Below are 25069 nucleotides of genomic sequence, written 5' to 3'. Positions count from 1 at the left end.
AGCGTACCATCCACCACCATGGTCTGTTTCCCCCTCTAGCCATGCCCTGATAGGGTAATGCGGGGTGTAATGATGGCCAATTAGAAGGGATCACAAAGCAGGACATGCAAACAGAACCCAGCAGACCGGACCCGGCGGAGCTGCGCCCTGCTGTGGCCGCCGGCGACTTTGTTTTTCCTGGTTTCTGATCTCTTATCATCGTTAGTCGCTACACAATGAGGAAAACTGATTTAAAATCAGTGTCCTTAAGAAACATCACTGGACCTACAGTACAGCCGGGGTCCTCCACTGTGCTGGGCAGCGTCAAACAGTTGGACCACCCAGTTTCTATGAGGCCATTGTGCACACGCATGCAGGCAGCACCCTGATTCATAACAGAGCTGATGGTCTATGTCTGAATGAGTGCAGTATGCGGCGAGTGGAGATAACCTCCAGCACATTGTATCGGTAATTGGCCCTGATGAATTGAACAGCCTTAGAGATTTGCTTGGTGCAAATTGAATAATGGTTGTTTTCCTGCTGTAGATGTGTTAGATAATGACGCCACACAATGACCTGAGCACACGCAGACGTCAGGACGTCGGTGTGTTTGTTTGTGTACCTGAGCATTTGTGTGTCCTTGTGTTTGCCCTTCTCTTATGTTACAGCATAAAGGCAATTCAACTCTTGTGATCTGGTGACATTGACGTTACTTTTTCACACTGATGTGCGTGTAGAAAAAATAACAGTGATTGCAAAATCAATTATAGAAAAGTTCTGAAGTGCTAAGCCTTGCTCATTTGATGAAGGAGACGGAAGGAACGATGTAATGTTTTACACATTATATTGGCTATGAATGAAAAAATATACTGTATATATTCCTTTTGTTTGCCAAAAATGTATTTACAGACAAAAGAATGTACAGTATATGTAGGGCTGTCAACTTTAACGTGGTAATAATGCATTAACGTAAATCCGCTTTAACGCCACTAATTTCTTTTACGCATTAATGTGCGATTTAGAAAACCTAATGAATCCTTCGGTACCAACCATGTCATACTAGATTGACGCAAAGGAGGCTAAATAACGCTCCAAACTTGCACTAAATGTTGGCAAGAAAAAAGTAGAATGGTCATTTTCAAAGGGGTCCCTTGACCTCTGACCTCAAGATATGTGAATGAAAATGGGTTCTATGGCTACCCACGAGTCTCCCCTTTACAGACATGCCCACTTTATGATAATCACATGCAGTTTGGGGCAAGTCATAGTCAAGTCAGCACACTGACACACTGACAGCTGTTGTTGCCTGTTGGGCTGCAGTTTGCCATGTTATGATTAGAGCATATTTTTATGCTAAATGCAGTACCTGTGAGGGTTTCTGGACAATATTTGTCATTGTTTTGTGTTGGTAATTGATTTCCAATAATAAATATATACATACATTTGCATGCAGCAAGTATATTTGCCCACTCCCATGTTGATAAGAGTATTAAATACTTGACAAATCTCCCTTTAAGGTACATTTTGAACAGTTAAAAAATGTGAGAATATTTCGCGATTAGTCGTGATAAGATTGACAGCCCTAACAGTATGTTATCCCACATATGGACGTTACCTGTGGCTGCTCAAACTCCCTGTTAGACTACTTATGAATAAACTGTAATAAAACTCCAATAAGAGTAATCCAAATAATCTTATTTGGGATTTTGGAGAGGTGAAATTTACTGTCAACACCATTCACATATATAGAGCACATAAAAAATCCATTAGATGTTTTACAGCCGGGGTTTCTGAGACCCCGAACAGAAGTAATACAACACTTTCCGTAGCGGAAATCTGAAACACGTCATCAGTTCAAAATCATGTTTAGAAGTAATTCTCTTAAAATTAAAAGCTATAAAATAATATTTAGTATGTACTTGAGCCGTTAAAGAGGGCCCAGAACGTTTAAGGGTAAAACTGGGCCTTAAAAAGCCTTGCAGTACTTATTCTAATGATCTCCTGATGACACTTCAGTCTGTGAGTACGCAAACATGACCGAGTCTCTCCCAAAACTGTAAACCACACATGCCAGAATGTTAATTTGCGATGTTTATGACAGAAATGATCTGGAGCAGCTACAACTGCAATGAATATATGACTGGCAAAAATATCACTCATAAATACGTTTTAAATCTGTGTTGTGTTAACAGTTTTTCCAGCAGAAATACCCACAACACAAGAAAGTCACCCTGAGAACTGTCTACCCAGTGTCGACACTTCATCTACGCACAATATACAAGTGGCGTCACAAGTGCCTTATTTCTAACTGTGGGATTAACTCGTTCATGTGCTCAATTCATTTTGTGAACCGATCACTGCCAATGAGAAACACATGAATATAGTTTCAGGGTCAGATTCTCGCTGTTAATACTTAAAAGTCTGAATTGCATTTGTTGTAACAGAAGATGGGATGAGATACAGAAACGCTTCAGATGTTTTACAGCCAGTTTTACCAGCAGTAAAAAACGCCTCACTTCATATACAGTAGTACCATTCAGTGTCTGCTGGGTAACATGTGGGCATCTTGATACAGTATGGAAACAAAATATAAAGTACCACCGCAGCCGGCGTGTGGGGTGTTACTCATTACACGAGATAACATTTGGATAACATGTGAGTTCACCTCTAAATGAATCAGTCACACTGGGCACAACGAGTCTGTGCAGGAACTGTGAAGCCTGCAGAACAAGTTGTACTGAAAACAGGAGTTTTATCTCAGACAGATAATTTGCAATTTAGTTGGACCTCTGAGTTCCTGGGTGTTTTCACAGTATAATTAAATTGATAGACCTGTTATTACTTTATTATGTCAATTACTGTCAGGGCTCTGAAATTGCACCAGTATCTTGAATGTCTGCGATGTTACCGGAGGAACTTTTTTGTGCTTACATGGCTGGATTTGCTGGACAAAAAAATCTGCTGCTGGGGCGCCTATTTATTTCACACACACACACACACACACACACACAACTGAGATTATTTACATTTTAAAACTAGATTTTGACACATGGCCCCCCCTCAGCCAGGTCACACAAAAATGCGTGTCAATGACACGTTAATGTGCATGGCGAAAGCGCGTAATGAGAACGCCGTTCTTGCTTTAGGCGTGTCATTTTCACGCCGTGTAGTCTGTGCTGACTGCAATGTAAACGCATCTGCGTGAATATGCTACGCTCTGAGCTAGTTACATAATAAAAGACCGCTTATGTTGGACAGGAGGGGAGGTGGATGGAACTAACACAGGATTTTCAACCAAGAGGCCGGTGTTCGAGACCGGTGTGTTGTTTGATGTCAATGATGTTTTTCCCAAACCTAACTAAGTGGTTTTGTTGCCTAAACCTAAAACCGTCTACACATGATCAGCGGTAAAATCGCTCTGCGCTGGCTGTGCCACTGTTTTGTTATGGAGAGAGCGGTGCCACCCGACTAAGTGAAAGCGCTACCCATGGCTAGACGCACCGCTCGAAATCGCCGCAGAGCATTGCACTCAAAAGTTCAAATTATTTCAAATTTGACCTCGGCTGCGGCTGACCTATCAAAGAGCAACCAATGACAACAGCTGCAACTGTTGTTGTTGCCTAGAAAACAGTGAATGCCGTTCCTTGCGCTCTTTATGGGGAGTTATTTTACCTGCTGCATCTACAAGGCTCTGCACCCAACCTTACGGTGAGTGAAAAGCAAATCCCTTGTGCAGCTTAAGTGAGTGGTTTTGTTGCCCCCTGCTTTTAGGCTACTGCACCTTCATACACACGTGTAATATTCACGCCTCAGTGAGGCAAATGGTGACACTGATACACTATCCTCCGGTGGACAGGTGGGTCTATTACACGCTTTCGTGTGATGTCAGGTTGCCCCCCTTCAAGACCCGACCTCAAATTTAGGTAAGAAAGCATGAGCCACTTTAAAGGCCTTTATCATATCAACTAATGCGGTCCTTCAGTCATGCATACTACTAAAATTAAAAAAACAAACCATTTAATACACAGTAAGGCTGGAGCTTTTTTTTACCCAGTTGGTATATCCAGCTTTGAGTCCCTAAAACACATTCAAGAACAGACAGACAAATGTATCAATTGGACAATCGATGTTCGTGGGAGAGGTTTAGCGAAAGGTCGATCATAGCTTAGCATCCATACACAATAGGGCTGGGCGATATGGAGATATGACCAAATACCTCGATAATTGATATTGCGACAAAATTGTAGGGTTGGTGCTTTTACAAAATATTTACACAATGAAATCTTTGATAAATAATGATCAGTAATGTGAATTTAATGGGTAAAAGCAAATAATAGATCAGCTACAACCGTCTGGTAAATTCAGAAAATTACATTATTTACTGTAATGCAGCCTTTAAAACCAGTAAAAGACAACACTTATGCCATATCGCGATATTTCAATATCCAGAACAATATCTAGTCACATACAATATCTAGTCTCATATCACAATATCGATATTATATCGATATACTGCCTAGCCCTACTACACAGGGCGTATGCGGCTGTAGAAGCCCATTGTTTCAGAAATTACAGTGAATTTCGATGGTAAATGTGCCCCCCGTTTTTACTGAAAACTACAGTATTTGCTGTGTGAGAAAGGAAAGCTTGGTGTAGCAACAGTAACTAAGGAGGGTGGGAGCTTAGCAAAGAGTTGATTATTATTAACTATGACAACACCTAAACTATAGAAAAACCTTATTGGGGAAAAAAAAGTGTTTCATTGCAACGGTGGAGCACGTTTGGCACTGTAGCTTTTAAAAAACAGACTTCCCCTCTGCTGCAACACATTGTGCTGCAGGCTTTGCAGCTCCCCTCCTGTTTACACTGAATGTGCACAGCAGCTGACGAATGCGACTTTCCCCTTTCTTCATAGTTTATGTTATCGGAGCTTCGTCAACAACATAAATTACGCTCAGCTACGCACGTGCTCATGCAAATGCGCAGACACAGCTGATGCACTTTTTTTTTTGTTGCCTTTGAGATGCCTCCAGTGGGTCCCGAGACGATTGACACCCTCTGGTTTCAACTTCTGTGACCCTTCCAGCAGCCTGTGAAGTAGGCACAGAACAGCAGAGCGAGGCCCTTGGAAATATCTGCGGTCAGCTGCACGGGGAGGAGGGAGCCAAGGAAAGAAACTTGCTTTTAATAAACAAGATAATGGGTGCCATACGCCCCTTCTCACACCACCACTGCCTGCAATCTCTCTCCCTCTCTCTTTCTCTCTCTGAGCCTCACCCACTCTATCTTACTTTTTCTCTAAAAAATTACATTCATTGTTTAAGAATGGGGCGAAAGAGTGTGAGAGAATAAAAGCAAGGTTGAGGGGGAGGAGGATGGGTGGCGGTGGGGGACGGTCTGATCTTCAAACCAACAATTAACTGGCGTCAGGATGTTTATGGGCAGAGTTTGCTTAAGCGACCGGCCCTCCGTCAGATCAGCTGTGGCCTTAAACACTCTCTACGCACAGAGAAAAGATTCATAATTCATCCTCAGCCCTCAGAGGGCTTTTTTACATCGGAACAAAGCCTTTTTTCACAAACTCAAAAGACTCTTTAATTGAATTGCTCAAGTTTTTCAGCCGCATTTCAGCGAAGAAGTCGCTCCTGCAGTGTGAGAAGTCAACAGGTCATTGAAAGCACAAGAGCACTCGGTTATACCAGAATAGGAACAAAATGCCTGACAATACCCTCCTATCTGCCTCAATCTGGTTCCAAGAAGTTTGACAGCAGTCTGAGTGCGTTCCAAGAATCACAGAGAGGTGAGGATGGGCTGAGGGGGGCTGACACACACACAAAAAAAAAACTCTCGACGATGAGATTTTAACTGGAAAAAGGCAGAGCGTGCACAGACGCATGAGGAGCAGGGAAAAGCTGCGATGCTGGGTGTGTGTTTTGCCTCTGGTTTTGGGGCCAACCTCTGTGCTCGTCGGCCACAGAGATGGCAGAGTGAGTCAGTTTGATATGCAAGAGACCGAGTAGCGGTTTTCTAAGGGGGGCTGGCACTTACTGTAGTGTGCAAGCTAAGATACGCTTAAGATAATGTGGATCGAATGAGGTGCAACCGATCCTTCTCCAGCAGTGCCCTGATACAAATTAGTAAAGGATTTCACAATGTTCGCAGCAAAAGGGTGTGCATGGGAAAGCAATGCAAGCGTGTCTTGCAGTGGGCTTGTTTCTACTTATTTATTTTTTTACACTTGTTTATTTCAGATATGTTTAGACAATCTCGGATGTCATGGAATATCTAAGGGGCAGAGTAAAGATAAAATCATTTTCCAGGAGAAGTAGTTGATTTAGTTCACCTAATGTCTCCTTTATTTCTGTTTTCCTTTCCCAATTAACAAATTAGACTACAGTTTGTTAAGAACATCATTCAAACAAATTCACGCCGTCATGTCCCGACCTCGCGGCCTCAGCTGTCAAACTAACAAATTGCCTTTCATGCGTTTGACAAATCCGCTAAAACGCGGCGGTTCAGAACTTCACTAACAACTATTTTTATGTGAACTGCAGGAGATCAGATTAACCGTCTTTTTTGTCTTTTTAAGAGTTGCCGTCTTGAGGAAATTAAAAGGAACTAGAGTCAGTGAGTAACCTTGTGTTTCTAGTCATAAAAAAGCAGCGCAGTGAGGAGCGTGGCTGCATTTTCTTCATGTTCGCTGTCTCTTATCTCAGCTCCACCCCACCAGGCAACACAAACCCTAATAATGCCCAGACTTTTCTACTTACGAGACGCCCGTCTACCTTTTTTAGGCTTTATAATACAAATCTGAAGTGCTGTCTGGCGAGAGGGAAAACACAGAGGATCTGGGTTTTTGAATCCTTTCAGTGTCAGAGCCCATGATTCTGTATGAACATGTAATTTACATCCTAGGCAACAAAGTGGTTTTCACCACAGAGTCATAGCTGTAAAACCGCTGCTAACTGGTTGATGTGGATCCCAGCGTCTTGTGAAATGTAATGTCCCACAAGATCCCGGCCTAGCCATCGCCCTACTACATTGGGACTCCTTTTTTTATTAGCATGTCCTTTCTTTTTTCCTCCTCTATCTCTTCAATTTCATTGTCTTTCTATATCTTTCTTCTCATTTCTTGCTCTGCCGGTGCTGTTAAGCCCTCGGAGACCGCCGCTTGTGGTGTTGCGGCAAGTATTTTTGGCTCGACACTGCTTACATGCAAAATGCAAATTATGAAATCCGTTGCTCCGCGATCTAATTTGCTGCTAAAACCGCATTTTATAGTGATATCTTTTCTGTCACCCTTGCTCGTTTCAGATACATTTCCACTGACACATTAGTTATAGTGCCTCATATTTCTGGCAAGAGAGCATCTGTTTCATTCAATTATATCACTTGACTTGGAATTGACATCTGGTAATGGATACAGTGCCGATATTAAAATGTACTCACCCTACCATATCTGCATTGCTGCCTTTTTATGTGCCTTTTCTACTCAATTACATATAATCATAGGATGAGCACACGTCCTCCCAGGTATATCGCCTTCCATTTCAACACAGACGTATTGTTTTCAGCCAGCATGGGGGCAGGGGATTCCCTCCCTATTTATGCGGTATTAGTGCAGCCCCTTGGCCAGACACTTGGCCGGCCCTCTCCCGTCTGGCACGGCATAAAGGAGGGCTTGCCAGGACACGCCGGAGAGCCAGGCTGTAGCTGCTCCGCTCGCAGGAATGTGTCAGTCATCGTTGCCAGTCCATCGCTGCTGATAATTCAAAATGACAATATAATGAAAGTGGTGAGGTGGAGAGCAATGTGGTACTGTGATGTGCTGCTCTCACCCACTCTGTCTATCGGTTTCGGGGAGGAGGGAGGGCGGAGGGAGGGTGGTGCCAAGTAAAACGTACATAAAAGGAGGTTTGTGAATGGGGATAAGTGTAAGCAGCCATGCCAAATTGTTTGTGGATCTCAACGCTTTTGGACTTTCAGCGTATTTGGCCTCGCTTTTTGCTCAGACTATCACGAGTTCCAGACAGAAAAAGAGAAGCTGGTTCTTTTTTGGCCCATTATTACAAGATGTTTTGTCTCCCGTTTTTTTTTTTTTCCAAGATGGTCGCCCAGAAAATGACATCACTCATAAAAGTATCAGAAAAAGCGAGGGATTCGTCTTCCTCTGGGAAAGAAAAAAGTTTTTTTTCCTGATTAATAGATTTTCATTACATGAAATATTAATCAAGATGGATTGTTTAACACAGGGGGGGTGGGTGCAGTGGGGGGGGGGGGGGGGGGGATTTGCATACGCGAGCCTCTTTCAGCTCGCCCATTATTTCATCTCCAAAATTCCACCTTGTGGCTTCTGTCAACCAGAGAATACCTCTGATGAAGGTGTCCTAGTCTGTCTCATTCTGGCTCCGTTGCCAGACAGATGTTGGCATTTGAGTGGGAAACCTTAAGGGACTGGCATGTTCCTCTGGGGTGAGGGGGAGAGAGCAAATTATATTGACAAACATGCATGAGATTCATCCTCCGTCAGACAACCTTTTCAGCAGAGGAAACTTTGAGTGAGTCAGACAGGACATGAATATTCTTTTTTTATTATTAATGCCTCACTCCAGTGACACGCTCTCGTTTGACTGACAGATAAGTCGTAAAATATAAAAAACGGGATCTTTTTCCAAACGCGAGATTCACTGAAAGACATCACCAAAGCGTCTTTTCACTTAGCCAGGTGAGAGAAGAACAATTGCAACCCTTTAGCCCCGCATCCCATTTCAGCATCCCAGTGAGGGTGTTGAGTCTAATCTGTGGATAAGTGTGCTGATACTCCTTGCTTTCCCTGATGCCTCCCAGGGGATGTGCTGGCTTGGCCGTCAGCTCAGGATTAATTAGAACCTCCCGCGTCCCTGCAGACATATTAGAGAGCTCAGCGCCGGTCAAACACCAACCGCATTAGCAACCCGTTAGCGCAACAGAGGCTAATACCTTGCACTTGAACACATCACCAGGTACTATAATTAATAACTACCTCTCTAGTCGCTCAAGCATCACCAGTTATTATTTACCACATGTGACCTAAAGGCATTTTATTCCCGCTGGCATAAGAGAAGCCCACGTTCTTTTTTTAGTTTAATAACGCTCAGGCGGTAATTGGACGTGTGTAGTTTTAAAATGTTATGTACCTCCTCTTGGAGTCCCTTCCTGCAGCCTACACAAGGACTCTTTTCATGTCAGAATAACTGTACTGAGACATTTTAGTACTAATATGTTCTACAACGAAGGAAACTTGTATTATTTTTGATTAACTGATTCATTGTTTAGTCTGTAACATGTCAGAAAATCGTAAAAAATGCCCATCACTTTACTCCCGAGCCCAAAGTGACTTCTTCAAACTGTTTAGATACTTAAATTAAAATGACAGAAAACAGCAAAAAGCAGCAAATCATCATATTTAAGGTGCTGAAACGATAAAAAGTGTACCATACTGTATTTGCTTGATCAATAATGTAAACAATCTATACAGTAGAATGCACTGAAGAATTAATGCTTGAGGCGTAATGTAGTGAGAGGATTTCTGCCATATTCATATTTGCTATAGAGTGATCGTATTAAAAGCATTTTTATGAAATTATAATGAATAATCAATTCTTAGTTCCTTTGAGAAAAGCTAAAATAGAATGAGTACTTTTTAAAAGACAAAAGCAAAAATTAAAAAATTGCACATCTGCAATTTTGTCATGTATTATAACAAACCAACAGAGATTACTGCATATTTATATATAGCTGTTCCCTGTTTGCTATGCACGCTGATTGTTCTCCCCATCTCTCCCCTTCCTATCAACAATATTACCCCTGTCCCTCGGATAAAGTTCCCCCCTTTTCTGTCTCCGGGCTCGGCTGGCCCGCCTGCCTCTTGAATAAACATGGGCTGAGGAGGATCAGGGCGGCCCGGATTGCCTGGGGTTTGGCGAAATGTCACCACAGAGAGGAGCCGAGGTAGACGCGGACTTGATCTGCTTGATCACTCAGTCATACGGCGTCCACTGAAGGTTAGGAGCGAGGCAGATTTAGGTACAATGTACACACATACAGATGTGTCCGCGCTCCGTCTCGGCGGATCAGAGCATATCCCTCTTGTCCAACTAGGAGACAAGGGAAGGACACAGAGCCCCATATATCCCAGGTTAGAGGACCTGACCGGCGCCTTTTGAAGGAGTCCGTAAAAATACATAAAGGTATGGACAGGGGATATAAGTAATCCCTGCAATATTAATGTCCAAAATGTCATAGAAAAGCCACGGTATCATTCAAAACGCGACGGGCCTGGTTAGTGACATCTAGAGCCAGAGAGAGACTGGCCTTGTATAATGAATGAACTCGGGGTTCCTTCCTCCAATCCCTCTGGACTCGGGTTTGTCTCCCAGTGAGCGTGGCCCGGACTGTCAAGAGTCTTTCTGTCTAGACGTATTGGGAAAACAAACTGCACTCCACAGGGTCCAGTTCAAACAACAACAAGGCTATTATCCTGAAACTTAAGTAGATTTGTTGTCAAGGCTGAAGTGATTATTTTCCTGATTACTCCCAGCAGAGGAATACATGTTTATCCACCTCAAATAAAACACCAATTTGCCTTCCCATTTTCTGATCAACCTCGCCTATAAATTAAAGCTTCGCTCAAATTCAAACAAGGGGGAGCAGTGTGCACGGCGACGGCGGGCGCGAGCGTCAACATCTCTTTTGAGAGTGTGTAAGCTCCTTATATCAAATGGTTTGTTTGTCCCCCAGTCACAAATCATTAAGTATTTTGCTCTAGTTTTTTAGCTCAGTGGGTTGTATGAAAATGAGCGACAAGCCTCCATCCCTCCTGTGTACGGATTATGAGCCCGTGTTTGTGAGGGCCTGACTCTAATGGGCTAGTAATTACAGTTTGTTTATGAGTTTATCGATGCATACCACCACCATGCCTGCATGGGTTATGGGCGACGGCAGATAAGGATCACACATTTATTTCCACCCTCCCTCTGAAGACCGAGTTAGCTCACATTGTGAACTCCCACTGTGATCATATTACAAGGCCCAATACTTTTGATCTACGCCGGTATGGGTCCGGGGCATGAATCTAACTTGACTTTGCAACCTTGAGATACACAATCTATACCATTTCTCACTTTGATGTGGAGCCAAAAGCTGTGAAGATATCATACACGGAAATATCTCTCATTATCGAGAAAGGAAAAAAAGCCCGAATTGTCCAATTTACACCTCCGTCATGTTTCCACAGCAATACTATTGTTCACTTAACAAGGTCAGGACCTGCACGTACGGAGAATTACTACTCTAGTCTCTCCTCCCCTGTTTACATCTTTCAGTGTCAAGTCTCCTGGCAGGGCCGGATGGTGGGTCGCGCCCTCACGGGGGGCTCGGAGGGGTACGTTCCACGGTGTGTTGTCAGCAAGGCAACAACAGCAGGCGGTCTCAGATCCTTCCCTCTTTCCCGGGCTCCCGACGACCTGCGCGGCATATGCTCTGGGAAACCCTCGACGCACACCCGCTCGCCTCCATTTGTGTTTGTACGGTCAAATTTAATCAAGATGGCATCTGTTGGTGTTTAATGTGAGTAATTGTCCTGTACAGTACGCATGTGTGTGTGTGTGTGTATGTGTGTGTTGCAAAGAGAAAGACAAAGTTACTATACACTGAGGGGAAGCATTTAGGGAAATGTCATTTCATTCAAAAAGCTCAGATACTGGATGAGGCTCACATTTACTATTGATGCACTATTTTGCTGCATACACTGTCACCACATTTAACCCTCTGAGACCCGCAAACTCTTTCAGAGGCTGTAGCAGGTTCAGTTTTAGAGCTAGAATGAAGGTCCGGATATCATATGAAACTAGAAAAACCTAAGGAATCCACTGGTACCCACAATGCTAGATTGTCGGGAAGGAGGCTAAATAACGCTCCAAAGTTGGGTTAAACTTTGGCGAGGAAAAACTAGCACGGCCATTTTCAAAGAGGTCCCTTGACCTCTGACCTCAAGATAGTGAATGAAAATGGGTTCTATGGGTACCCACAAGTCTCCCCTTTACAGACTTTATGATAATCACATGCAGTTTGGGGCAAAAACCTTGCAGTTGTTTTGCATGCAGTATAAATGTGTTATTTTCACCTATTCTGAAATGGTGTATTTGAATATGTCTGGATATGGGGGTCCCTAAACAGTCTTGGAATTGCATAAATGGGGTATCACTGTAAAGCTGAGACTCTTGTGGATCCAATGAGCCCAACTGTATTCATGTGTGATGATGTTAGTCCCCATAGGAGCCATTTCATTGTAGTGAGACCATTTTTTTAAACTTGACCTCACTGTATAAAATGACCTGTGGTGACCTCTAGGATAATCACAGCCTCATGAAACTTTACAACCACAAACTAGAGACCTAGAGCATTCAGAGGATGGATGGCACCAACGCTTTCCTAGGTAGATTGACAATAAGGGGGTTTCTGAGCAGGTTTCAGAACGGAAGTGCTCGCCATCTAATCACCGAAAATGCAATTCTTGCAGAAATCTCCAAATGCCAAAATTTTTTGAAACCAAATCACAGCATGGCTTTTTCTGTGGTGTTCCTCAAGGTCTTGGTGTCTTAATGTGGTATTTTGGAGGGATTCAATTTGAATGGTAAAAAAAATGTAGCACCAAATCTGTGTAACAAATGGTTTCGACCCAAAAATTGCTGCAACAATTTAGGAGACATAATAGAGCATGGGAATGACCATTACATGCCTCGATCATAATGTTCTAAGCCCTTCTACACTTGCACAATTTATTTGAAATAATTCATTAATTAATTCATGTTTATTTCTGATTTATGACGAGAACAACTTTACACAGTGCTGAGCTGCATCTCAAATTAATCTTCAGGTTCCCAACTTTCAGATGATGTACACCACTTCTATGTGACATCTACTGCTGACCTGCTATCTCCCCTTAAAGACCCCCTGTACCCCCTAAAAAAAGACAAAAACGGGTCTATTGTGGGTCTCAGAGGGTTAATAGCACCCTTTTTGCAACTATGTGAAATGTCTTCCTGTTATGAGTGCATTCCGTCTGTGATGTCGGTCTGTGTCAAACCATATGCTAGAGTAATAACTGTCTTGTCTGAATGTACCTGCAACCGGCTGGCCGTGGAAATGAATTTCCTCTTCAACAACAAATAGAGCTCTAATCTAATCTACCCCGCATCTTTCCACAGTGTGTGAGGATACGTGGACATACAGTATATGTGTGTGGTCGCATATGTGTAAGTGTGAGAGCAAAGACGAGAGCGCAAGTGGGTGCATGACTTCGAGTGTGTGTGTGTGTGTACAGTATGTGCGTTTGCATTAAGGTTTGCCTAAGAGCCCATTGTTGACTTCAAAAGGATTCCTCTGAGGTTTTAATTATGCGACTGCTTAACTTGGCACCAGAGAAAGAGAGTGATCCTGGCTGAAGCCTATAAATCTCTCGATGCAGACGCATCCACACCCTCCAAAGCCCTCGACTCCCCTGGACCTCCCAGACACATTAAGGAAGAGCGCTCAGGTTGGCCCCGACCACAGTCACTTCGCGCAAACACACACACACATGGACACAAGCGAAAAAAGCGCTGAGCACACATGGGCGAACAGATGCCTGAGCTGACACAATCAGACTTGCCCTCGCACACAACACAAACATGCATTCACTTATGTTTGCATGCATGCATATACAGTAGGTACAGATCTTAAAGCTTAGCTCGCAAGCTGCCACACACACCTCGTCTCCCTTGATTTGACATTTGTGAAAACAAGATTATTTTCTTTTTTGCTTATGAGGAGATTGATACCAGTCTGGTAGCCTCACGGTGACAACAAGACTCCAGGAAATGTCTGCATCTGACCCAGAAATAGTCCAGCACATATGCCCCCCATACAAGTTGTTTTTTGTACAGATTAAACAAGATATAATGTGTTAATAAATCAGCTTTAGAGGTACTGGTAGGCAGATGTTATCTTTCAAGAGAGCCAAGCTAGCTGTTTCCAATCTTAGTGCTAACCAAAATGCCTAGTTCACACTACAAGACTTAATAATGATATAATATAATAGCTTTTTATTGGGTGGCGCCTTTCAGGGCACCCAAGGACACCTTACAATGCATAAAAGAAATACTCAAACAGATAAATACAACACATACAGTAAGTTCCTATTGTTACAGGCGACCCCTCCTCCACCAGGTTTCCCCTCAACCCGTGATCTTGCGCTCTCATTGGCTGTAGCTCGTGATCACGTCAAATGATGCAGAAAATCAAGGCTAAAGTTACCACTCCTGGGTAAGTACACCTAGCTCTAGGTTCGGAAGGAGCTATGTTTTGCGTGCAATAACTATAACCACGACAACACAAGTGAATTCAGTTAACAGCGACTTTAGTTCGCAACATTTACATGGATATGAAAAATTAAAAAATGGGCCCTTTAAACTAAAGAATATTGTCCTTTAAAGAAGCTTGGTTTGGTGATAACCCTAAGTCACTATGTGTTTTTGTCCTTATGTGGGATTTCTAACTTACAAGTCAGTGTCTGGTGACCATAGGGAAAACTGGTCAAAGTTCAATGCCTGAGTTCAGATCAGATGGAGGTCTAGTATGTCAGAGTGCACTAAGTATGTTGTATGTTCAAGTTGGTACCAGTACCAACTGGGTGGTTGGCACGATCCTACCTTCAAGAAGAGAGTTCATCCGGTGGAAATGTAGATCCGGGTTCCTGGAAATCAAGCTGCGAGGCTCGCCATCAACTGGAGTCGTTGGATCTTCTTCACTGGATCTCCTCACTCAACAACAGACCCGACCTGCATTTACAAACAGGATTATAGTCTTATTATAGTGTTCTGCTTTCCTTCATATTTCAGAAACGTTTCTCTTTATGTTGTACATCATACTAGATCATAGCAACATCACAGTAAGCGTTGACTGAATGCAAATATTGAACAGATTGATAATTATTTGTTACTTCTCAAATGATACTAGACTTATTTTGTTCAGCATATATTGACACACTACAAACATCAGACATGAAAATATAATTAACCGTTTCAGCTTAGCCAATAAAGTAAGCAATAAAACACATATGCCTTACATATTAAGCATCAAACATAAAAAATGCTCTCTCAGTGAAGCAAAAATTGTATTTTTTCTGTAAAAACACAGTAACACTACTGTCAAAGAAATGGGTTTACTCTCCTACAGTATATGTCTTTTGGCTGATAGGTGGGTATACTGTAAAACTGTTAAAAGTGGTGCTTCCTGTTACTTGTAGAACACTGCAAAACTTCCTGTTAATGTTAGTAACTGCACTGCAAAACTTCCTGTTACTTTTAGTAAGGGCAAGGAATGGGTGAACCAAAAGATTTCACAGTTATCACAACTATAGAGTCTAATAACAAATATAAAAGCATTAACTTAAAACTTAAGTCAATAGTTCAATTGTTTATAACTTTATTCATTTCTGTTTTAACCCATTTTGATCAGCTTGGTTACATACAACTAACGCCTGCAGTGGCCACATTTGTGTGAATAAGGCAATGTGAAAATTTGTTTTGTGTCATATGAACACAGTTTTTCAAGTCTATCAGTGGTCGGTGAACCAGCAGACCACAAATCAAGGACATCACCCATTGCCACATTTACACTTATGCCTACCAATGTAATGCGTCTTTGGTAGATCGGCCAATAAAGAAAAAAAGGAATGTAAATGCATCTGAGAAACACTAAGTGCACAAGTTATTCATATTTAGGCAACTTCAAGTGCATCACCATCACCACCATTCTTTGGACTGGAGCAGGATGACTCTGATTTGTATGAAGACGGACTGCAAACAGATTTTTGATGTGGCTAATCGAGACGCATATGTGGCTAAGTTTAAAACAAAAGTGTATTCCATTGCATTAGGACTTTATCTGGATATGAGACACTTGAAATTACAACCTGGTGCCCTTCCTGAGGCCTGAGGACAGGCACGTACACCTCTCTACTCAGTTCCTCTCAGAAATATTGTTGCAGTGATACAAAAGACAAAACTCAACCACTTGTACAGCAATGTGAGGAGAAATTGTTTATTCGTGTCAGCCTTTTTTTTCGTCTTCACCATGAAATGACTTTCTTGATGTCTTCCAGAGTGGCTGACATATAGTTAATGTAGTGTATCCCCCCCCCCCTCCTCCGCATTACCCATATGCCTCTAAATCTGAAGTGGAAAACCCAGAATTATCTCAAAGGCAAATGATGGTTGTTGGTAGCAGACAATCTTCAAATGACAGTATCTTTTATCTGTGTACCCTTTTCCAGGGTAAAACAGAAGGAGTGAGGGACTTGAAAAGTGATACCTCTGCGTACCTGCTTGAAAGAGTTTTTCCTCTCAGCGAGGGATTAAGAGCGGAATGTTTTTTCCTTTCTTTTTTTTTTTGTTATTCCTCGCCATTGCGCTCCACCCTCCTCATTAAAGACCATGCATATTCTCCCAGGAGAGTCCTCCAACATTACAACTCTTCTCCACAGGTACAGCTCTCTGGGGTCCCTCACTTTTTCTCATCTCTTTCCCTCTCCTCCCCTTTCCTCTTCTCTGCTCTCCCTCCATCTCCTCTACTCATCTGTCTCCGAAATCCGTCGCCCTTCTTTTCATGTACTTCCCACTCCATACTCCCTTAGATCCTCGCTACCTCCTTCCCTCCACCTTTACCTCACTACCTTTACTTTTGCGGTGCACAATGCACTCCTTCCCTCTCCCTCCCTCCCTCCCTCCCTCCCTCCTTCCCTCTCACCTTCCATCTGCATATGCAAGTGCTTATTTTGAAGTCGTGGCCCACAACAGATATTCAATATTAATGAGGACCCTCATGAATTTTTGAGCTCTAATTAGACTGCTCTTGGTTCGTTAACTGAGAGGGTTTCGGTGCTCAGTAGTGGTGATGGAGGGATTGGGGGGGGTTGTGAGCTCCGGGAGGGGGACAGTCCCACCCTCATCTCCCACCTCTGCACTCCTACCTCCCCCCTCCCATAGTGCCCGTAATGTCCCGCAGTGGGGACGGCGATGGGGCGAGGGGGGTAATCAGCGAGCCTAGATCGCCGGAGCTCATTATAAGACAGCTGGCCATTAGTTTGCAGGCCCTGCGCATTGTATCGTCTCTGCGAGCGGCCTCCTGCTGGGACATTATTTAGCTATTCTATTTCATCGTCACTTCAAATGATGCAATGGTCTTTTCAGGCGCAGGCAGACAGACACGGGAGTGAATGGAGAAGGTGACACCTCCGCCCTTATGTGACAAGAGAGGCATTCCGTTTCAGGAGTGCGGATGACCGACGGATGCGCACACGCAATCCCATTTGTTCAGTGTTTCCTTCACTCTGCTGACCAAATATGGATTACGATTCCACCTTTGAACAGACAATCCTCCTCTGTATCTTTTCCTTGAAGGTTTTTCCAGCACATTGGTTAGCTGTCATGCCTGTGTTATCAACCACAATGTCACAGACATGTGCCTTGCCCTTGCAACAGCCCCCCACCACCACCGCCAACAACAACCAAATCCCTCTACTGCGATATGCTCCCACCAGTTCTGGAGAAGCGTTCCTTCTGTCCTTTGGTTTCTGATTCCCAAAGGTGTGTCAGGATCAGTAGATACCACAGGCATCCATGCCCCCCTCCACCCCCCGACTCCAACTCCCGCTCCTCACCCCACCCTTGCCTACTTGTGCATATGCAGAGGAAGGAAACATCTCCACAGTGGCAGCAGCAAAACACCACACTACAAAAGAGATGCGCACCTCTGACAGTAACCATCAAGAGGGCGTTGACAGAATAAGGGCGGGAGATGATGATCTGAGAGGCAGGGATGTGCAGAAGGAGGCAAGAAGGGAAGAGAAAGGGCTTTCTTTTCTCTGTCTCCTTTTTTCATACCTTTTTTTTTTTTCATTTTTCCCAGGATTCATCAAGCCCCACTTGACACATGTCTGACTGGGGTGGCGTTAATCTCCCCAGAGGGTGGGGTCCCCTTTCCTTTTCCCGTCAATTTACATTTCAAAACAGGCGATGAGCCGATCAAAGACGGTCACTAACGATGAGGTCTTTCATCAGCGGCTGGCATGGTATGCCGAGATAGTATACGGTGAGGTTTCATTGATCATAAGCAGGTGGGTGTGCCGCTGGGCTCCTGTCATTGTTTTATCCGAAGTTTGTCTCTAGGGGCAAGACGTCGCTGGCGGGGGATGTGCCAGTGGGTCTCACAGGAGAACGTCTTTGTCATCCGGAAGCCTTACATGCCAGTGAATTAATCACGAGCATTCCTGCGATCGCACTGAAACCGAACGAATCTGAAAACGTTGTTTCTCTGAGAAGTTTTGATCTTACTCTTGGCCATTATCAATAAGACAATTACTACAGATGTTCCGAATCCATTTTTTCCTTCCCGATACCGATTCCGATACCTGAACTTGCAGTATCGGCCGATACCGAGTACCGATCAGATACCAGCGTGATAAAAAATAAAAAATAGTTATTAGTATTATGTGATATATTTACTATCTTTGTTGGTATGGCCTGGCTCAGGGTAAACCCTTTGTAAAACATGAACAGATACATACAGAGAATGAATGCAATGGAACTTTCTTTTATTATTCAGTTTGTCCGTTACAAAGAACATAAATAAATTAAGATAGATAATAAATACTAATTCTGGATTCTCTTAAATGTCTCCTCAGTGGACACCCTGTGTGCTAATTTGTCCTGCAGAGTGCAATATTCCCACACCCTACTAGGTTACAGTCACCCCTCGAAACGAAAGTCTCACATACTGTACATATCAACGTTTTACTTGTTGGATTTTCCACTGTGAATTATTGCCAAATGGCTGACATTTTCCTCGCTCTGACTACCGTTACACTCTCCACTAGCACCACACTGTTGTTTGCTGTCGTCACGTGACAAACTACCTGCAATCAGTTCTTCTTTGCTGCTCTAAAACAGTAGTTGACAGTGGCAGCCATGATACATCCAGGGCGACAGCAGAGTGAAGGCCACTGTTTTGGAGCGGAGAAGAAGAGTTGGTTTCTGGTTAAACAAGTCAATTTTTTTCTGGGTTAATAAATGATGGTATAAGATCTGTGCATGGACTGGCGTACTTGCCGATACCCGATACCGAATTTTGGGCAGTATCAGACGCATTTCCGATACTGGTATCGGAACAATTCTATCAATTACTCACAATGAGATTCAATTTCAGGTCAGCTCTTGAGCCACTATTGCAGGACAACAGAAATGAAGAAGACTCATCCATCAAAATGAAACACAGCATCCATGGAACTCCTCAGTAATACAAGTAATTTATCTATAATTTGATTTTACCTTTGGACGAATACAGAAAAGCTTCCAAATGCATCATCAGACAAATTGATATGTAATTGTTCAATTGTGATCAAACTTATCAATCACTCAGTTTTGGAAGAGAAGAAAAACACACTTTATAAACTGTTTATACCAAGAGAGGATGGGCAAGTTGGAGAACTTTCGTCTGGTTTAAGCACTGGGTTTAAACAAAATTACAACTTTTGAGCGCCTCAAAGGGCTGAACACGGCAATGAATACTGAGTCAGACCCTTAATCTTAGGATCATCCCCCCGGGGTGGGAGATTATATTAGCAGAGCCATTCATCTCCAATAATTTAGTAATGTAGATAGTAGATTAGCTCTATTCCCTCTCGTCTGCCAACACCTGGGGCATCGCTCGTATTCAATACCTCCTTGTTCTCCTACTGTATACTCGAACTGTTGTAGGTGGCCCTGGCCTCCCCGCACACGCTCATTTGACTCCAAATTACCGAGCTCGCCGGGGAAACAATTCAACAGCAGCTGACCAGAACACCTCCCCAACACAGGCACACACACACACACACACACACACACACACTCTCAATACTATCAAAGATCACACATAAAGGTGTAAAAAGAGAGCCGGATTACGACACATTAATGCCTAATCACACGTCATTTTATTATACTCACTTGGTATGTAACCCATGCCCTTTTTTCCTGTAATTATAGCCGCCGAGTGGCAGGAGGAAGGCACGCTGTAATTGTTTTTTAAGGAGGAATGGCAGAGGCAAAGATAGATTTCAGATGCCATATTTGCACTGAGGAATTTGAGCGTTCCCCCCCTCCCCTTCGCTCTCTTTCCAAAAAGGACCCTGTCGTTTTCAGAGCTTGCTGCTCCCGGGGTAGTATGCTTTTTATTATTTTTCCAATTAGAGTCAATTGACCTGACAGAATGGAGGGCAATTAGTGATATTTCCCCCTCCTCGCAGGCCTGCGGGGTAATTTGCTGGAGGTTCTCAGCAGTGCTTTATGTGGATACACGCCCCGCCCCGCAAACCCTTTCTGGAGCATAATGGCTTATGATTTTTCAGAATATATCTCCCCTTACTTTATTCTTTCTCCCAGAAAAGTACAATTACAGACCGTTGAAGGGTTTCATCTTTTAAACTGCCTATAATCTCTCTCTCTCGCGTGCACATAAAAAGAAGGGCTATAGTAGCAATGCATTGCTTTTAGTATTTATACACAGAAATGAGATCTTTACTGATGGTTGGGGATTGTTGCCAGTGGCAGTAGCGGCGTTGGTTCCATGAAATATCCATCCAAGGAGGCATAATTGTGAGCAGATCATTTCTCTCAGTGTATGCAGAATTAACTTGTGCATTGAAAGCCAGACTTATGGAGGAGGAGGGGGAGGGAGGTGTTGGTAGGGTGAGCTCGTTGGCTTAAATCCCGACATGCTATTGATAAACTTGATGAATGTAATTTGTGCCTGCAACCCTGGGTTATTGTCCCCCTCTATACCTGCAATGCCAGAACGCTCTGTTCCTGCGTGCGGGAAAGCACAATAGCGCGGTCCGCGTTGGCTCCCATCTGAATACCTGTATCTGCCTGTGCCTCTGCTGAGGAGTCTGACACACAAAGAGAAAAATAATCTTCTGAACTAAGCTTGTCTGGCATATCCACCGCTGAGTCTATAAGAGCAGAGAAAATCTCCTCAAACTGATGCACTGAAATAAATACGCTTAATTTACCTATGCAGAAGCCGCGTCGGAGACCGTAAAGGCCGGCAAATAAAAGAGAGCCGTGGATGGAGTTGTTTGGAGATTGAGATACAAGACGGTGTGAGTTAGTGGAGCATGCCATGCATATAGCAAAATGCAAATTCACAGAGAGGGGGAGAGGATGCAACAAAAACACGTTTGATACATTGGGTAAAATTTATTCCATGCATGTGAATGCGCCACCCCAACCCGAGCACATCATTTGCTCGACATTCAGTACATCTGTTGTGTTAAGTGACTGTAATTTAGGTGACATTGGCACAAAGCCTCTTAATGTAGCCCCGGTGGACCCCCTGTAAGAGGGGCACGCGGGACCAAACAGGCATCTCGCAGCTGGAGCCGCGTCAAGGATCATTTCCCTCTTCACATGATTAATTACAGTTTGATCACTTGAATCTAAATCTGATTAATTTTGGTCACATGTCAGGGAGGCATCAGCGGTCTATAATGTACACTGTGTTAATCTGCACCAGCCTCTCCTTGAGAAATCGTTTTATGAGGTTACAACATGTGAAACTAATGTTGTGCATGTGGGAAGCGCTTAAACGATCACTTTATGTCGTTCATGTGTGAATCTTTGGAATTATCTTGTGTAAATTTCTGGAATTGGCATCGTGAATGTGAGACGTGCCGTCTTTGATGGGCCACTCGTACAACGAGGTGATTTAAGCTCTACATTTATTGTCTCCATTCTTTTCGCATACGGTAGGTATGCTCTGCAAATGTATAGGAGGAGGTAGCCTGCAAGCTGTGTGTACAACATTAACCTTGTGGGGTGTATTTAAGAAGATGCACTCTAACAACTCCTTCGAAATCCATGTCACTCATGGCTGTTTTCTTTTACTCTTTTTCTCATGAGAAACACCTCGGGCAAAAAATCCTCAAAAACACACACATATACACACACGTACACGTTCTCTCAGGACCGTATAGATTCCTGTCCTAAGTGGTTGTTGTGGAACTCCTGAGCTGTCAAAGCCTCACCTTAATCCCTGTCGTGGGTCAGGGCAAAGTGTCAGATCTCAGTTTACTGTACAGTTTTCCACTGTTTACCAAACTTACTAAACTTACTTCACTGCAGCTTAACCTCCCCCCGCCCCCTCCCCCATGGGGATAGATATATTGAATAATTTGTATTCTAGCCCAGGGTGCTTCTTCACTTCATTGTTCAAGGTAACCTCATACAAAAGTTCCTTTGATATCTTACGAAAAGTTATTCCTACTTTTTCGTGTATTTTCCTATGAATGTCCAGCAAATTCCACTTCAGTCTTTTCAAAATAAACTTCCTTCTTCACAGGAATAATCTTGGTTAAGTTTATGCGAAAAAAAAAAAAAACCTGAGTTAGATTTAGGCAAAAAAAAAACACTTACTACTACTACTACTACTTACACTTAAAGGGACTGTTTGTAACTTCTTACACGTATAAATCACCCGGGTCAGTTTCCCATGCGCGCTCGCGGGTGGTTACACTGTTCAGACAAGACTCCAACACAAACTACACGGAAGCACCAAAACCGCATAGTTATATCTAGTGAAGCCCGTCTTGCAAAACAGTGTAGGTCGTAGTTCGCGGGGGAGACCGTAGCTTTGGTCTCCAGGGCCGGAGTCTCTGCTGTACTCTGCTCCTCTGCCTGCTTGCCTTCACTCACACACCGCGCGCCTTCTCGCTCAGCTCGCTCCACCTCACGTGCATGCGAAAGAATATCTAGTGAATGTAGAGTGGACGTTTGTGCAGAAATAAATGCTGCAGCTCCTCCAGACCAACAGCGGTTTCCCGTGTCTTGTGAAGTGACGGGGCTCCGCAGCGAGAAACGTTATCGTCTCCGACCAGGTGCCGGTGTCTCCCTGTTCCCTCAGGCTGCGGTCGGGAGGCTGAAGCAGGAAAAGCCAACACTAAGATCAGCATTGATTCATGGAGAGACCTTTGTCTGTTCAGCTAACATTACTGCCAAGCAGGTGAAATATAGAGTGATATTGTGGTTTTAGCTGACGTGTGTCGCCTCATTGTTTTGAGCGATGCTCGTTCATGTCTATCTAGAGCGAGCAAGCGCGAGCTCGACGCTGACTTTCACTGACTGGTGTCGCTGTTAACAAGCATTTCTGAATCTTACAAACAGTCCCTTTAAAACTAAACTTAGTCAGGTTTAAGCAACAAAACTACTTAGTCAGATTTAGGAAAAGATGGACTTGGTTAGGTTTAGACAACAAAACTTAGTTAGGTTTAGGAAAAGATGGACTTGGTTAGGTTTAGGCAACAAAACGACTTCGTTAGGTTTAGAAAAAGATTGTGGTTCAAGGTAAAATAACACCAGAAGTGTTAAGATAAGTTCGGAAGTTTTTTTGACAAATAACAACGATGACTTCTGGTTTCACACGGGATACAAACACTGATCTCCTAGGCTGGTGGTTTTTTTACCCACCTGTCCCCCCCGACCTTCTCCCTACGCAGCGTTTGTCGCTCTTTATACTTCATGGTGCACAATTACGTGGATTATATATGAATTGATTTGGTGGGATATATACAAATTACAGTGCATTACTTTTTGCAGGTATAGCTATGAATGGTGTGTGAGAACAGCCTGCAATGTTACTTTTTAAAGTTTGAACAACACGCTGGGTTTTGGAAGAATTTCACCAGACAATGTACGCACTAAAAATAAACTTGAACCCCTACAATTTTTATATTGTGAATTATTTTATAATTTAAAAAATCCTTGTTTGGTAGAAGTCGCAAAAGAGCCGTTAAAACAGCTCCACAGGAGCACTTGCGCCTGACCTCACTCGTATGGCAGGAATGTGTTGTGAGTGACAATAGTTCAGTGCAAAGTAAACATAGCGCGACTAAAGGTCACTTTTACATTACCTGCAGGCCCAAATGCCTAAAGCTTGTTTGCCTGTTGTCTATGTGGATTTTGGTGGTTAGAGCCCATCGGCTACAGGATCAGCATGACTGCAAAAAACAGTAATTAAATGAGAATGATAAATATACTTAAGCAAACCTGGGTGTCCAGCATTTCACATGGTTTGTTTTCCTACGTGAATAAAGTATATGCTTACGTTTCCCCCACGGGCCTGTTTCAACTGTCAGATGACTCAAAGCAGTGTACTTTTTCCAATTCTGAGACGACAAAAGACTGCGCGTCCTGAACATCTTGTCAATGTCGAACATTGTTTAGTATAATCAGAATCACCTTGACTGTGCTTTGTGGACAAACAGAAGGAGGAATTGTAATTGTAGATATGCGGTACGTTTTTAACACAGGAATATGAAAGAGGGGCACAGCAACTCGCAGGGAAGCTTTGTGAAGTGTGTGAGCTCTGGAACTGTGATCCTCAAGGGCGAATCAGCGGAAAACAAAAGCACACAACAGTCGTGGCCTACATTCATGTTGGAGTGCTTTCAACGCCAACAGAGCTTATTTTCATACGCCATTAATTGCTTGAATAGATTGCCTGTTGAATTCTTAATGTGCTATAAATTCCATGTTTGTTTTCCCCGAGTTGACAGCACGCAGGCATACTGTGTCAGGCCGTGTCCTGTAATCAGCGTTGGCCTTGGGAGAACATCAGCTAAAGAAAAACCCCTTCCACGTTCTCTCTTCAACTTCTTATGGACTATTGTGCACAAGCTTGTCTCTCTCTTCTCGTTCCCGTCTGCCACAATGGAATCTATCCATTACATCTGCACTGTACATCAATGGCCTTGTGCCACGTACAGTAGAAGGGTTTTTTCTTTGTGCTCATCTTTTCTATTCAAGGTAGGTGTGGAAGCTGGAGAGGGTCACCGAGCGATGTGCGGCTCTGCCAAGCAGATTATCCCGCAGCACAGTGGGGAGTTGGACAGCAGTGAAGGGACATCTCTGGGTTTTGTCTCCTCAAAGTGCAAAATCAGTCGTCACCGCGGGGCTTTTACCTGTAGGAGTCAAACCCT

The 25069-nt window shown here is 43.4% G+C and overlaps 1 long non-coding RNA gene across 2 annotated transcripts in view; it reads right to left on the bottom strand.

Moving 5' to 3' along the window:
• The window catches only part of LOC141756449 (uncharacterized), a 136231-nt gene that overhangs the window by 59576 nt on the left and 51586 nt on the right, over positions 1-25069 (bottom strand). For both annotated transcript variants that reach the window (XR_012591476.1, XR_012591477.1), the window contains exon 2: positions 14709-14837. This is a non-coding gene — a long non-coding RNA (uncharacterized LOC141756449). The remainder of the gene's footprint in view (positions 1-14708; positions 14838-25069) is intronic.

The sequence above is a fragment of the Sebastes fasciatus genome, chromosome 18 (genome assembly GCF_043250625.1).
Source record: "Sebastes fasciatus isolate fSebFas1 chromosome 18, fSebFas1.pri, whole genome shotgun sequence".
NCBI lineage: Eukaryota > Metazoa > Chordata > Actinopteri > Perciformes > Sebastidae > Sebastes > Sebastes fasciatus.
The sequence above is the reverse complement of the archived record's forward strand: the minus strand, read 5'-3'. Positions and strand labels throughout refer to the sequence as shown.